Below are 17,516 nucleotides of genomic sequence, written 5' to 3' on the forward strand. Positions count from 1 at the left end.
CTATTTTTGTCTATGAACATTTTATACTAAATGCAGAACGGAATGCATAACAACCATTAATAAAAACATCTCCTTATAGGAATTAAATAAATGTGTGGTTTGTTATTTCAAGGCTCAGTATCATTTTAGTTCTAATTGTAAAAAAGTTGTTTACAGTGGCAATGGAGCTTATTTAGACATTTAAAATTACAATACAGTTGGCACTACAACTGCTCGACCATAACCTAGGAGACAGCCCAAAAGAAAGGCAAGCAATAAATATAATGCAAGATTTCATCAATAATTTTTTTATTGTCAAAAATTATATATCCTGGCCCATTGCAATGGCCCCCCTACCCATAAAATAATTAACATATTGCTGTCTAACTTGACGGGCACTTTGGGGGGCCAAGCCAGTACGGACAGTATCCAGGCCTGTAAGGTTGGCTTCTATTTGTCCGGCCTCAGGCCCAACTGTGCCTATATAATTTGGAGAATGCTTATTTAAAAAGTTGTGCAGAATGCAGCACGATAAAACGATAAAATTAAGTTTGTATTCCGCCAAATTAATGGCTGTTTGAAACAGGCGGAACCGGCTGGCCAGAATTCCAAACGCATTCTCAACCACTCTTCTAGCTCTGGCCAGCCGGTAATTAAAAACCCTCCTCTCCGGGGTGAGGGTTCTTTGGGGGAATGGCCTCATGAGGTGCTTGCTGAGAGCGAAGGCTTCATCGGCAATGAAGACAAAGGGGAGTCCTTCCACGTTATCCTCATCAGGTGGCAATCCCAGGCCACCACTCTGGAGACGCTGGCAGAACTCCGTCTGGGCAAATACTCCTCCATCCGACATCCGGCCATTCTTCCCCACGTCCACATATAAAAAATCATAGTGTGCCGACACCACCGCCATTAAAACAATACTGTGGAACCCCTTATAATTAAAATAATATGACCCCGAATGGGGTGGTGGCACAATGTGGACATGTTTCCCATCTATAGCCCCTCCACAATTGGGAAAGTCCCAACGGCTGGCAAAATGGGATGCCACAGTCTGCCATTCCTGTGGCGTTGAAGGAAACTGGGAAATCAAACAAGAAAACCAAAATCAATTAATTTGGAAGCTAACATTGCAAGAAAATTAGACAATTAAAAACATTATTCCCCAGCATCAGTATAACATTCAATAATTTAATTGTTCTGGAATAACTAATATGGAAAGGCACACTTATCAGATTGCTCACCCCCTCTGATGGAACATTGATTACATTTTAGGGGGTTGTGAAATCCCTAAAAAAAATTACTTTTAGGACACGCAGGAATTTAGGGACTAAAAAGGCTACAAGACTGCAGTTGTCGCACTCTGCAGGTGCAGTTGCTAACCAGCTTACAGTAAATGAGGTAATGTAAAAAGGCATTCATGTTGCAAGGAGTACACAATCACATGCAAGGGCAATTAATGAAAACACTTTGAGGCTTGCATATGATTTGATGATGGAAATCAGCAGAGCTTCTGCTCATTTACTAAAGCACTGGAACAAATGCACTTGTAGAGTGCACATGCATTTTGCAAAGTGCAACATATATTTGCTTTAGACAAATCAACACCACAGAACATTCCAGCAAATTTTAACGAGGGTGGGGGTGGGGGGGTTGTGAAATCTAGATAATTGCTCATTAGCAGCACACTATTTGGAGTGAGTTTAGGTGGGGGGGGGGGGGGGTTGTGAAATCTAGATAATTGCTCATTAGCAGCACACTATTTGGAGTGAGTTTAGGTGGGGGGGGGGGGGTTGTGAAATCTAGATAATTGCTCATTAGCAGCACACTATTTGGAGTGAGTTTAGGTGGGGGGGGGGTTGTGAAATCTAGATAATTGCTCATTAGCAGCACACTATTTGGAGTGAGTTTAGGTGGGGGGGGTTGTGAAATCTAGATAATTGCTCATTAGCAGCACACTATTTGGAGTGAGTTTAGGTGGGGGGGGGGGGTTGTGAAATCTAGATAATTGCTCATTAGCAGCACACTATTTGGAGTGAGTTTAGGTGGGGGGGGGGGTTGTGAAATCTAGATAATTGCTCATTAGCAGCACACTATTTGGAGTGAGTTTAGGTGGTGGGGGTGGGGGGGGTGGGGGGGTTGTGAAATCTAGATAATTGCTCATTAGCAGCACACTAAATACACTCAAACAAAATACATTCCAAATGAGTAGACTAGGTGGATATGTTCCCATCACTTCATGCTGGGAAGGTTATTGAAGGAAAATATACATGCATGACAAAAAATAACAGTAAAAAATTCCAGCATGTGTGAGGATAAAAAGGGGACATTCACACTATATTGCAATGATGGTAAGTAGTGTTTGAAGCAAGAAATACATCACATTATCAAAGATTACATAAAAGAACATGTGATACTAATAAAAGAAAAATATCTTACCTTAATATAGTCCTTCTGCAGGACCTGTATGATGGCAGAACAGGTCTCTGGGATAATGATCCCCAGAGCCTGGGGGGAGATGCCTGTCGAGAACTTAAGGTCCTGCAGGCTTCTCCCTGTGGCCAAATACCGCAAGGTAGCGACCAGCCTCTGCTCCGGAGTGATGGCTTGCCTCATGCAGGTATCCTGCCTGCTGATATAGGGGGTCAGCAAAGCCAACAAACAGTCAAAAACGGGGTCCGTCATCCGGAGAAAGTTCCTGAAATCCTCAGGATTATTCTCACGGATCTCACGGAGCAAAGGCATGTGACAGAACTGGTCACGCTGAAGCAACCAATTCTTGGTCCATGAACTCCTCCTCGCCCTGTTCATGGACTGGTCTTGGGCTGAAGAATAAACTACAGCACCAAGCACATACAATGCACGAGCTCTACGACGAGTACGTACAGGTAACATGGCTTCAAAACGGTCGGCTGGTCAGAACGCACTAAACAGAACGCACTGAAGAACAGCAAGGCCTGTGAAGAACGACCTGAAAATCAGGAACGAGCGGCCAATAAAACAAAGATTTCTCAATGCCAACTGACCAAACGCACTGAAAAGCAGATACAAACCTCACAAGCACAGACTGAACAACAGTTAAAACGAACTGAAAAATACGAGTCTCACAAGCGCGAATCGTCTCTCACCAAACTTCTACTAACACGAGATAAACACGAGATTAGCAGAAGGAGCCCAAAGGGTGTCGTACGGGCTATTGAACTTCCGTTTTATAGTCTCGTCGGACTTGGTGTACGTCACCGCGTACTAGGCTGTCGTACTTTTGTGTGGTCGTGTGTGTGCAAGTCCGTTCGTAAGAAAGTCTGCCGCAAGTCCGCCGAAGGTACGTCGGAAGTCTGTCGGACAGGCTGTCGGACTTTTGTAGACGAAAAGTCCGACCGTGTGTACGCGGCATTAGAAGAGAGGTTAGCCTCATTCAACGCTAAATCTTCCCGGAAGAGGAGAAAAAAGCGTGTCAGGTCCCCTTCTCCCTCCCTGGACCCCCAGCCGAAGGGACAGTGGGAGGATGAGGTTGAATCGCCATCAGAGGACCAAGAAGAGGGGCAATCTGATGACTCCTCTTCAGAGGAAACAGTCTCAGAAGAGCCTGTCTCTGCCTCGCAATCTCAAAAGTTGCAGGTTCAATCCCTTTCAGAGATGGTTCGTTCGGCCTATAAATTGCCCTATTCTGAGGTGCCCAAAGTTTCGTTTCCCTCTTTGGGCTCTTTAAAGCCCTCTCAGGCTTTACATCCTTTCCCTCTCCATCCGTTATTGGAAAAGCTTATATATGCTGACTGGGAGCACCCAGATAAGCATTTTCTTCCTCCTAAAGAGTTTTCTTTGCTTTATCATATGGAGGAAAAATTCACGAAGAAGTGGAGGGTGCCGGCAGTTGATGTGGCTATTTCTTGCATGAATAAGAACCTAACTTGTCCAGTGGACAATGTCAAGGTATTTAGGGACCCAGTGGATAAAAACTGGAATCTTTGCTTAAAACCTCCTTTACTATGGCCGGTGCGGTGGCTCAGCCTGCAGTGGCAGCAATTGGCATTTGTCAGTCCTTAAAGGACCACATGAAGCAGGTCATAAGGTATGTGGCTGCTCAACAGGCCCGGGACATGGCTGATCTACCCAGGGCCTTGTGTTTTGCAGTTGACGCAATTAAAGACTCTATTCATCGGACATCTCGCCTTGCTCTCTTGCTAGTGCAGATGCACAGAAGTCTGTGGCTAAAGCACTGGTCAGCTGAATCACCATGCAAGAGGCTGTTGACTGGTTTCCCCTTTCATGGGGAAAGGTTGTTCGGGGAAGATTTGGACAAATATATCCAAAACATTTCAAGTGGTAAAAGTACCCTTTTACCAGTCAAAAAGAAGACTAAACGTCCTTCCTTTAAACGTTCATCCTCTCCAGGTCCAGAGACAACTGCCTCCAGGCAGTTGCGACGGCCTCCGCTGTCAGGTTCTCAAGGTAAACCTCAAGGGCAAACCCAGGGGCCAAAAAAACCCTGGGGACAAAAGCCTACAACGCAGAGTCCCAAGGCCTCCCTTTCAAGGAGCACCCCCGCTCAATCGGGTGGGGGGGAAGGTTTCTGCAGTTCTCAGAGACTTGGCAGGAAGAGATCCAGGACAAGTGGGTCATCTCCATAGTATCTCTAGGCTACAAACTGGAGTTTCGGGATTTTCCACCATCCAGTTTTCTAAGGTCAAGCGTGCCCAAAGACCTAATAAAAAGAAGATCTTTATTTCGGGCACTGGACCGCTTAGTGTCTCAGGGGGTAATCATAGAAATTCCCCTCGGGGATCAGGGTATGGGATTTTATTCAAATCTCTTCTCAGTGCTAAAACCTGAATGGGGATGTCAGACCCATACTGGATCTCAAGGACATAAACCAGTTCCTAAACATACATTCCTTCCGGATGGAGTCAATCCGGTCAGTGGAACCCTACGGGGAAGAGTTTCTGCCAGCAGTGAACATCAGGGATGCATATCTACAGGTACCCATTTTTCCCGCTCACCAAAAGTTCCTACAGTTGGTGGTAGAGAGTCTCCATTTTCAGTTTGTGGCCCTACCCTTCGGGTTGGCTACTGCACCTTGGGTATTCACAAATGTGCTAGCCCCGCTCCTGGCAAGGCTAAGGATCTGGGTTATAACGGTGATGGCATATCTAGACGATATGCTGTTAGTAGATCAGTCCGTAGCTTACCTAAATCAGAACGTGTCCACCATGGTCAAGTATCTGGAACACTTAGGGTGGATCCTCAACTTTGAGAAATCAGCATTACAGCCAGTAAAAGGCTGGAGTACCTGGGCCTGGTCATAGATACAGCCCAGAGAAAGGTGTTTTTGCCCCAATCAAAAGTCACTGCTATAAAGGAGCTGGTCCAGCTGATCAAGGCGAGGAAGAATCCTTCCATCCGCCTATGCATGAGATTATTGGGGAAGATGGTGGCTTCATTCGAAGCAGTCCCCTATGCCCAATTTCATTCAAGACTGTTGCAAAACAGGATCTTGTCGGCTTGGAACAAGAAAATCCAAGCCTTGGACTTACCGATCTATCTGACCCCAGAAGTTCGTCAGAACCTCAGTTGGTGATTGGTAACCAAGAATTGGCAGAAGGGAAAATCCTTTGTGCCGGTTACTTGGAAGATTGTGATGACGGATGCCAGTTGGTTGGGCTGGGGAGCAGTTGTAGAGGAGGCTAAGGTCCAAGGGAAATGGTCCAAGGTCGAGAAGACCTTGCCCATCAACATCCTAGAGATTCAGGCAGCACGTCTGGCTCTATGGGCCTGGACGTCCAGGTTACAGAATTGGCCCGTCAGGATTCAATCCAACAATGCTACAGCAGTAGCCTACATCAATCACCAAGGGAGCACCAGAAGTCACACAGCCCAGAGGGAAGTGAACCATATTCTGGTTTGGGCAGAGAAGCATGTTCCTTATCTATCTGCAGTTTTCATTCCAGGCGTAGAGAATTGGCAGGCAGATTTTTTAAGCCGCCAGCAACTGTTTCCAGGGGAATGGTCTCTACACCCCGACATCTTTCAGGAGATTTGCCAAAAATGGGGCACCCCAGATGTGGAACTATTAATGTCCAGATTGAACAAGAAGTTGATCAACTTTGTGTCAAGAAAAAGGGACCCCCTCGCATGCGGATTAGATGCGTTAGTGGCCCCGTGGGATCAGTTTTCACTGATTTATGCAACTTCTTCGCAGAATCAAGCAGGAGGGGAAGCCAATAATTCTGGTAGCCCCGGCGTGGCCCAGAGGATCCTGGTATACAGAGATCGTAAAGATGGCAGTGGGGGACCCATGGTCTTTTACACTGCGCCCAGACCTGCTTTCGCAGGGACCAGTATTCCACCCTACCTTACAAACGATAAATTTAACGGTTTGGCTATTGAAGCCCATATTCTAAAGAATCGGGGGCTTTCAGGTTCAGTGATTTCTACTCTAATTAATGCTAGGAAGCCAGCCTCCAGAGTCATTTACTATAGGGTCTGGAAATCCTATGTCTCTTGGTGTAAATCCAAGAGATGGCATCCCCAGAAGTATGTCATAGGTAGAATTCTTGCCTTGCTACAGCTAGGGGTAGAAATGAAACTGGCCTTGAGTACTATCAAGGGTCAAATCTCGGCCTTATCAGTATTCTTTCAAAGACCACTTGCTTCACATTCCTTAATCCGGGCCTTTATACAAGGGGTAATGCGTATAAATCCGCCAGTCAGATCCCCGTTGTGCCCATGGGATTTGAATCTGGTTTTATCGGTATTACAAAATCAGCCTTTTGAGCCGATGCGTCATATTCCATTTGTTCTTTTGACAAGGAAATTGTTTTTTCTGGTGGCTATCTCTTCAGCTAGAAGAGTATCAGAGTTGGCTGCTTTTTCTTGTAAGGAGCCATATTTGATTGTTTATAAGGACAGGGTGGTGTTGCGACCTCACCCATCCTTTCTATCTAAGGTGGTATCAGGATTTCATCTGAATCAAGATTTTATCCTACCTTCTTTTTTCCAGAACCTAGTTCTGTGCATGATAAGTCTTTGCGCTCCCTTGATATAGTGAGAACTGTCAGAGTTTATCTGAAAGCGGCAGCTCAGATATGGAAAACTGATGTTTTGTTTGTGCTATCAGAAGGTCCCAGGAAGGGGCAAGCAGCGTCAAAGTCCACTATTTCTAAGTGGATTCGACAAGTTATTATCCAGGCTTATGGTTTGAAAAGGCGGGTTCCACCCTTTCAAGTAAAAGTGCAACTTTAGCAGAGCAGTATGTGCTTCCTGGGCAGTGCATCACCAAGGTATAAAATAAATACTGCGCTAACACTAATTCAACTTACATGAGCTGCGACTAAAAAGTAGTAAACCATATAATCTAATAAAATTCAAAAAGTCGCGCTAAAAAAATGAAATGAAAGTGGCAACAGACAGGTGCCTAAAGGCCTCAAAAAATGTGGGGCTAAATAGTGGTCACTAAGCAAATGCTGATCAGTATGCGAATGCACCAAAAAAAATTAAACTTATAAAACACAGATATTGCTATATATAAGTAGCTTAATACGGATAACAAGTGAATGCCTAAAAACACTAAGGCAAAATATGACAGTGTGACAAATATATGTCTAAAAGAACCGTGTCACAAAACTAAAAAATAATATTCAGTGTATAAATAAACTAAGCTTATAAATTCAGAAGAGAAGAAAGTTCATAGCTGTACAAAAACAGCAGTGATTATAGTCCGTACATGCTTGGTAGCACACATACAAACGAAGTAATAAGTGTCCCCAAGTGCTGAGTGGATATGGAACCAAAACTTGCTGCAGTGAATAAGGTGCGTAGACAGACCTCCACCGTTCAAAAACTGCTGCCTCTTACCAGAAAAAGTTGGTCTCTTAATTATGGGAGACCTAAAGGGCGGATGGCTGCAACCCCAGCCAGGGATCTGTACAACAGGCACTTGTTGTCATCCGAATCCAGGGACTCCCTCCGCCAGTCACACCTGTGATGAGCAGTGCTGGGTTCTTCTATGATGGCTCCTCAGTGTCCAGTGATCACAGCTCTCCCCTGTAATCCTCCAGCCAGGGATCAGCACCCCGTCCGCAGCCACACTCACTCCTCTATTGATAAGCTCCGCATTACTCTGCATACCCGGCCAGGAACCAAGCCTCGTTCTCACCGTCCAAGGTTCAAGCCTCCTTCTCAGATTACAGAAACCAAGCCTCGTTCTCAGTGTTCAATAACCAAGCCTCGTTATTTGTCCTTCAACAAAGGCTTGATGAGTGCATCAGCAGTCATCTCCTCTGATGGGCAGTATTGAATGTCAATAACACCTTGCTCTCGATTGTCCCTCTGTAGGTGATACTTGACGTCAATGTGATTGGTCCTAGGATTTACCCTTTCTGATTGCATAAGCATTATACAAACCTGGTTATCTTCAAAAATGGGAATTGGTTTTGACATGTCTATCGCAATGTCCACAAAAAGTTGACAAATCCATATTGCTTCTTGACATGCGTGTGCTACTGCAATGTACTCTGCTTCAGTTGAAGATAGAGCGACAGTTGTTACAGCTGTGCGTGGCCGCCCTCCTTCCGGATCGTATGATGAGCTTCTCAGTGTCGACTCCTGAGCATCATGTCTGTATTCAGTCACACTGTATAACTATCCAAGGAGAGGAAGTGAGCGCCGTGGGGGGGACAGAGGACTGGAGGGAGGCAGCAGTCCGCTGTCTCTGAAACCGGCCCACTGAGCCATTAGCCCACCGGGAAACTCCCGTTAGTCCCGATGGCCAGTACATGCCTGGACTGCGGCTATGTCTGGTCTTGTCACAATGGTAACATATTTGGATTTTGTAGGAATTTCAGAGACCTGGTTCAACAACTCTCATGATTGGCTGGCAACCATTCAAGTTTATTGCAGGGATAGAGATTGTAAAAAAGGGGGGAAGGGTATGCCTATATATCAAGAATAATGTACAAGTGAATGTGAGAGATGACATTACTAAGGGAACTAGGGAGGAGGTACAATCCTTATGGGTACAGCTCCAAAGGGATGAAGCTAAGGGGAAAATATTACTGGGAGTATGCTATAGGCCCCCTAACCTGAAGGAGTAGGGGGAGACGGATCTCCTATCACAAGTTGGATTAGCAGCAAAGATGGGAAGTGTTATAATAGGGGATTTTAATTATCCAGACATAGACCGGGGAACCACGTATTCGTCTAAGGCTCGCCAGTTCCTAAATGTCTTGCAGGACAATTTCATGGTTCAGATGGTAGACGCACAAACTAGATATAAAGCGTTACTGGATCTACTGATTACCAACAGTACAGACCTGATCACGGATGTAGAAATACAGGGCAATTTAAGAAACAGCGATCACAGGTCAGTTGGTTTCAGTATAAATCACACAAATAGGAAACATAAGGGGAATACAAAGACACTGAATTTCAAAAGAGCCAACTTCCCTAAACTGCGAACCTTGTTAGAAGGCATAAATTGGGATAAAATCTTAGGAACAAAGAACACAGAGGAGAGATGGGTTTGCTTTAAGAGCATATTAAATAAGCACATTAGCCAATGCATCCCATTGGGTAATAAATTTAAAAGAGTGAAGAAAAGTCCTGGATGGCTTAACTCCAATGTAAAACTGCATATAAAAGCAAAGGAAAAGGCCTTCACAAAATACAAGGTTGAGGGATCATCATCAGCATTCAGACTTTATAAAGAATGCAACAAGAAATGTAGGGCCTCATGCACACGAGACCCTGTTAAATGCGTGTTCAGAGGCAGTTGGACACTTTTTTCAACTGCCCCTGAACTCATTCAATGTTATCCTATGTGTCCATGTACACAGACTTGTTTTTTGGCGTTTTTAGGCAGTTGCGTTTAACCTCGTTTTTCCAGAAGCAAAAAAATGGGTTCAGAAGCAAATGTTTTCCACAATTCCAACCCCAAACGTGGCTAAACATGGCTAAACGCCAGTACCGCGTTTAGCCGTGTTTGCGTTTATAAGTGTTTTTAAAGGAACCCTATTTTTTGGACCAGAAAACACAGAAATATGATGGTAAACTGCAGCAGAGAATGACATTTTGCGACCCGAATTTGGGGCCCCATATCTCGGGGCCACTTGGTGCTAGGAACCCCAAATGTGGTCATTTATTTAGTTAGTGTGCCAACACAGTGGAACTAGCACTACAACATATCTAAATTTGGGGTTCCTAGCACCTATTTGGCACCGAGATATGGGGCCCCAAAGTCGGGTCACAAAATGTCATTCTCTGCTGTAGAAAAGTGCTTGACATTTTGCGACCCGACTTTGGGACCCCATATCTCAGGGCCACTTGGTGCTAGGAACCCCAACTTTGGTGTGCAAACACAGCACTACAACATATCCAAATTTGGAGTTCCTAGCACCAAGTGGCCCTGAGATACTGGGCCCCAAATTTGGATCGCAAAATGTCAAGCATTTTTCTGCAGCAGAGAATGACAGAGAATGACATTTGGATATGGTGTAGTGCTAGTTCCACTGTGTTAGCACACCAAATTTGAGGTTCCTAGCACCAAGTGGCCCCGAGATACGGGGCCCCAAATTTGGGTCGCAAAATGTCAAACGTGGTAAAACGCGGCTAAACGCAGCATGCAAAATGGGCATTTCTAAACACCGGTTTCAGCTTTTAAAAACGTGTGCATGAAGCCTAAGGGTGCAGTTAGGGTGGCTAAGATAGAACACGAAAGACACAGTGGAGGAGAGCAAACAAAATCCCAAGAAATTCTTTACGTATGTAAACAAGCAAGGACAGACCATATTGGCCCCATAAAGAATGAGGAAGGACATCTGGTTACAAAGGATGGGGAGATGGCGAAGGTATTGAATTTATTCTTCTCCTCAGTCTTCATGAAGGAATCGGGGGCTTCAGTAACCAAAACTGCAGTGTTTATCCTTATGACACATCACAGGAAGCACCTCCATGGTTAACCGAGGACAGAATTAAAATTAGACTTGGGGAAACTTAACATTAATAAATCACCGGGACCAGATGGCTTGCACCCAAGGGTATTTAGGGAACTTGGTCAAGTAATTGCCAGACCATTGTTCCTAATTTTTACTGACAGTCTACTGACTGGAATGGTACCAGGTGATTGGAGAAATGTAGCACCAATATTTAAAAAGGGCCCAAAATACACCCCTGGGAATTACAGACCAGTTAGCCTATATCAATTATTATTATTATTATTATTATTATTCAGGATTTATATAGCGCCAACAGTTTACGCAGCGCTTTACAATATAAAAGGGAGACAATACAGTTATAATATAATACAATACAATAGGATTAAGAGGGCCCTGCTCAGAAGAGCTTACAATCTAATAATATGCAAGCTCTAAGAGGGGATGATAAGGGACTATATACAAGATTTTAGCAACAAGAACGGTATCATTAACAGTAATCAGCATATATTCATGAAGAATCGTTCTTGCCAAACCAATCTATTAACCTTCTATGAGGAGGTGAGTTGCCATCTAGATAAAGGAAGGCCCGTAGATGTGGTGTATCTGGCATTTGACACAGTTCCCCATAAACATTTACTGTACAAAATAAGGTCCGTTGGCATGGACCATAGGGTGAGTACATGGATTGAAAACTGGCTACGAGGGCGAGTTCAGAGGGTGGTGATAAATGGGGAGTACACAGAATGGTCAGAGGTGGGTAGTGGGGTCCCCCAGGGTTCTGTGCTGGACCAATCCTATTTATTTTGTTCACAAATGACCTGGAGGATGGGGTAAACAGTTCAATCTCTGTATTTGCAGACGATACTAAGCTAAGCAGGGCAATAACTTCTCCGTAGGATGGAAACGTTGCAAAAAGATCTAAACAAATTAATGGGGTTGGCAACTACATAGCAAATGGGGTTTAATGTAGAAAAATGTAAAATAATGCATTTGGGTGGCAAAAATATGAATGCAATCTATACACTGGGGGGAGAACCTCTGGGAGAATCTAGGATGGAAAAAGGAGCTGGGAGTCTTAGTAGATGATAGGCTCGCAATGGCATGCAATGCCAAGCTGCTGCTAACAAAACAAACAGAATATTGGCATGCATTAAAAAGGGGATCAACTCCATAAAACGATAATTTACAAGACTCTGGTACGGCCGCACCTAGCGTATGCTGTCCAGTTCTGGGCACCAGTCCTCAGGAAGGATGTACTGGAAATGGAGCGAGCACAAAGAAGGGCAACTAAGCTAATAAAGGGTCTGGAGGATATTAGTTATGAGGAAAGGTTGCGAGCACTGAACTTATTCTCTCTGGAGAATAGACGCTTGAGAGGGGATATGATTTCAATTTATAAATACCGTACTGGTGACCCCACAATAGGGATAAAACTTTTTTTGTGGAAGGGAGCTTAACAAGACACGTGACCACTCATTAAAATTAGAAGAAAAGAGATTTAACCTTAAACTATGTAGAGGGTTCTTTACTGTAAGAGTGGCAAGGATGTGGAATTCCCTTCCACAGGTGGTGGTCTCAGCGGGGAGCATTGATAGTTTAAAAAAACTATTAGATAAGCACCTGAACGACCGCAACATACAGGGATATACAATGTAATACTGACATATAATCGCACACATAGGTTGGACTTGATGGACTTGTGTCTTTTTTCAACCTCACCTACTATATATAGCAGCTTACTGATTGCTCTGCTACCCTGTTTCCCCAAAAATAAGACCTAGTGTGATTGTCGGTGATGGCTGCAATATAGGCCCTATCCCCCAAATAAACCCTACCCTGTTTCCCCGAAAATAAGCCCTACCCTGAAAATAAGACCTACAAGGACTTTAACTAGGGCTTATTTGGGGGGTAGGGCTTATATTGCAGCCATGACCGACAATCATGCTAGGTCTTATTTTCGGGGAAACAGGGTATACATGTCATTGTTGGGTAGCAAGCTACAGGGAGATTTCATGGGATTTTTAAGGTGCAAGTAAAATATAGTGAACTCAAAGAGTAGTATAAAAATATTTTATTTAGACACAGATTAAAAATTGTTTTTATGTTTGGTCCCTCCCACTACCTCCAGGTGCAGGGGATTGCGATGGGGACACGTTGTGCCCCATCGTATGCCAACCTGTACCTGGGGGGGGTGGGGGTGGGAGAGGAACCTTTTTGCAAGGGAAGACATTAGTAAATACCTGGAACATATAATTACCTTCCATCGATATATTGACAATATATTGATTATATGGTCAGGAATTAACCAAATTTATAAATATCATAGGCACGAATTACTACAAACCTCAAATTTACAATGTGTTGTGATCAGAAATTATTCGTTTTTTTAGATATCAAGATTTTTGTTGAACCCGATGGCTCTCTGGGCACCTCCCTGTTTAGGAAGCCATCAGCTGGCAATACTATTTTACATGCCTCTAGCTCCTACCCTCAATCCTTGGTTAATAGCATTCCCTATAGCCAGTACCTCAGATTGAGGCAAAACTGTAGCAGAGATGAGGACTTTCAAATTGAGGACAATTGTTTGTATCTATTTCTACATGAAAAAGGTTATACTCATAGTATCCTAAAATATCCCTTAATAGAGCTAAAACTCATGTTCGTGATACCTTGATCTATAAGAAAAAAAATTAAACCAACATCTTAGTCGGTGAGAATAATTACTTCTTATACAAAACAACATAGACAAGTGAGACAGTATATAAATAAATATTGGCCACTGTTATTGGCTGACCCTATAGTAAGTAGATATGTGGAGGAACCACAAATCACCTACAGACGAGCCAAATCTTTAAAGGACCGTTTGGTCCAAAGTCACCATAGAATTCCAGTAACATCTACTGTGACCACTGCCTCATTTTTATATAAAATGTGATCATCGTCAATCTATGTTAAATAGTGATGAAATAGTACTGCCTAAAGATCAAATTCACCGAATTAGACATAAAGTAACGTGTCAAACACCTGGAATTGTGTACTTAATGAAATGCACTTGTTTGTTTCTATGTTGTAAAGTCTAAATGTCCCTTTCTGAAGCAAATTAAGGATCATGTTTCGCTTGATGTAAAAATGGAAACTCCAATAAGCCATCACGTTTGTCTATTTCATGGCTTCAGTTTGCACACCATAAAATTCATGGCACTGGAACATATTCCCACTGATGTTAAAGGAGGAAGCAACGACCAAAAACGTTTACAGTTAAAATCTCATTGGATTCATTCTTTAAAAGCTACAGTCTTTTCTGGATTAAATGAAATGTTAAGTTATAAACCTTTTCTATAACAATTATTGTCATTTAAAAGACTCTCTTTCTTTTTCCCCTCTGCTCCCCCCTTCCCCCCCCCCCCCCCCCCTTTTCCTCTCCCCTTCCCTTGATCATTACCTATCAACATCAAAACCTCCCTTTTCTGCCCCTCTCAGATCTTGGCCATGCGTGGAATCCTGTTGTTGATTTATCTATAGCATTAAAATAATATATTTGATTGATATATTGATTATACTTTTGACAATATATTATTTTGTGATAATCTTGCTGTTGCTAATTAGTAAGAAAAATGTGGATATATAATCATTTTCTATGTTACCTTATGAATTATTATCTGTTTGTGGTAATATTTATTTACTTTGTTGTGAAATTTTGGCAATAGTTCTAAATGCATGTGCACTTTCTTCATGACAGCATCCTTTTGACCTTTTATAGTCTTCTCACCTCTATTGGCCTTTCCTTGTTTCTTTTTGATCAATGTAATTTTCTAGCTTATTTGGGATAGTCTGCCCAATGCCTTTAAGCACCTGGGGTGACCATATGGACGCCCGGGGCGTCTGATCCAGATTTCCTGGACAGCACCCGGTTCACCGTTCTGTTTGTGCGCTACTCGTCTCCTCTCCTCCCTCCCCTTTGTTTGCCTGTCTCCAGCGCCCATAAATTGCCCTGAGAGTGAGTATTCCCCTCCAACCACCAGAGGGAGCTCCATCTGTCCTCCTGTGGGCAGGATGTTGGGACCCAGCCACAATGGGATTAGCGGCAGATGTGACGTGGTCTTTTCCACTTGTTCCGGCTATTCCATGCTGCCAGAACCACATGGACATACATGCCACTGCAGGACACTAGGTACTTATACGATAGAGATTTTCTTTGTATACTCTACACTTAATGGAATGTTTTGATGCTGGTTTCTGTTGATCTTAAGCTCTCAATTGAATGCTCCATGTTAATGATTTAATTTTTCTTTCACTATGCGCATCTGAAATCTTCTTGTTTTTGTTTGATCCTTGAAGTCTTAGATGCAGTCTTAGATACAAGAATCCTGCTGTGGAGAGTCTGTGTCCCCTGGTTATTGAATTTCACTGCAAAACCTTGTTTTGTAAGTTAATTTCCCCTTTGTTCTTTTTTTATTCTTTGCTGTTGGAGATTTATTCCCATTTTTGTGATATAAAAAAAAACTGACCCTATTACCCTCTATGTTATTGTAGCCAGTCCTTGAATGCCCCCTATGGTCACCTGTAGCTCTTGGTTTCCGTGACGATTGCAGACATCCTGAGCTATTTTTTGATTATAACATACAATATTTCAAGAGACTAGGGCGAGTAAGGATGTCTTCGGATTGAATGCGCACATGTATGTTAATATTTATACTTTTTGGAAAATTGATCTTTAACGTTTAAATAAATGTATGTATATATATATATATATATATATATATATATATATATATATATATATAAACCTGCTTATACCATGATTTTTTATATCAGGGATATGCAATTAGCAGACCTCCAGCTGTTACAGAACTACAACTCCCATGAGGCATAGCAAGACTCTGACAGCCACAAGCATAACACCCAGAGTCAGAGGCATGATGGGACTTGTAGTTTTGCAAAAAAAAGTTTGGGTTTGTTTGTATCTGTTGTTAGCCTTCCATAGCTTCTTACTGCGATAGCCAGCTATAGGTGCGAGCAAGTGGCGTTTTTTTTTGTATCAGAGCCCTTGCACACTGGGGCGGTTTGCAGGTGCTATTGCGCTAATAATAGCGTCTGCAAACCGCCCCGAAAGTGCCGCTGCTTTCATTCCAGTGTGAAAGCCCCGAGGGCTTGCACACTGGAGCGATGCGCTGGCAGGACGGTAAAAAAAGTCCTGCTAGCAGCATCTTCGGAGCGGTGAAGGAGCGGTGTGTATACTGCTCCCTTACCGCTCCTGCCCATTGAAATCAATGGGACAGCGCGGCTATACCGCCGGCAAAGCGCCTCTGCAGAGGTGCTTTGCGGTGGTATTTAACCCTTTCTTGGCCGCTAGCGGGGGTAAAACCGCCCCACTAGCGGCCGCATACCGACGGTAAAACGCCACTAATAATAGCGGCGTTTACCGCCGACGCCGCCCCCCACCCCAGTGTGCAAGGGCTCTCACTGTCGTGTTTTTTTGGTCAGGCATTGCACTGACACCTGTGTTGCCATTGTGCTGGGTGTTCAGTGTGCTCCTGCACCTTTAAGAAGGGGTGGCTCCCCTTCAGTCCACCTGCTCTCACCTATCCATCAGAATGCATGTGCCTCCACTGTGAGGACACTTATAAGTTAGTGTTAGGTACCACAGGTACCGGGGTGCCTTGACGAGGCTCTGTGGCTTACGCGTGCATTTGCAAATGTGTGCAGACTAAACCCCTGCTTTTAACGCATCCTGTTAGACAGGTCATTTGGTTGTCTGCAGGCTGGTGATAAGTTAAGCTTGTTTTTTCCTCGGTTTTATCCTTGGGTTTGTTTGTATCATTTGTAGTTTTGCAACAGCTGGAGGTCCGTTAATTGCATATCCCTGTTTTATATGATTGTTGTATATATATATCTTTTTTCAATAGAAGGCTTTTACCTCAAATGGACAGCATCTCCTCAGGGAAGCCCAGGCTAAACATGTTGGCAACTCCATCTAAAAGTGCTGTATCCATAAAAACTGTGTTCCGTGTACTTGCCCTAATTGTTTTTAAACAATTTTTAATCTGTGTCTAAATAAAATATTTTTATACTACTCTTTGAGATCACTGTACTTTACTTGCACCTTAAAAAATGCCATAAAATCTCCCTGTATCAAGGAATGTTGGGCTAATAATAGTGGTTTCCCCGTGGTTATAAAATCCCTTTTCTACTGTTGGGTAGCAAGCTTTTTGTTCATCGCTCTTTTGCCTGGTTCCATAGGAGTTTTCACTTCTTTTGCATCTTGCATATGGAAAATTCTAAGAGGATGCAATCAAAACTAAAATTAAAATAAAAATAGTCCTTCAAACTTCAGCAGCGCTAAAAAATTTAAATTGTTACATGAAAAAGATATGTATAAAAAAAGTAGTCTGTAAATCCGAATGAGGCTGAAGTTCAACACAAAGCTTTGCATGTAGCAGTTGATAAATGATTCATCTGCTGTTTTGAACATTCGACCATTACCACGTTCAGTGCTTATACTCCCTATAGGAATTGCATTCACTGGACTGAAGATCAATAAAAGCCTCTTTAGGTATGTGAGGTAGCTGAGATCACTGCCATACGAACATCCGTCCGACCCTCAGAAAACGT

This window comes from Aquarana catesbeiana, linkage group LG02 (assembly GCF_042186555.1).
Source record: "Aquarana catesbeiana isolate 2022-GZ linkage group LG02, ASM4218655v1, whole genome shotgun sequence".
Classification (NCBI taxonomy): Eukaryota; Metazoa; Chordata; class Amphibia; order Anura; family Ranidae; genus Aquarana; species Aquarana catesbeiana.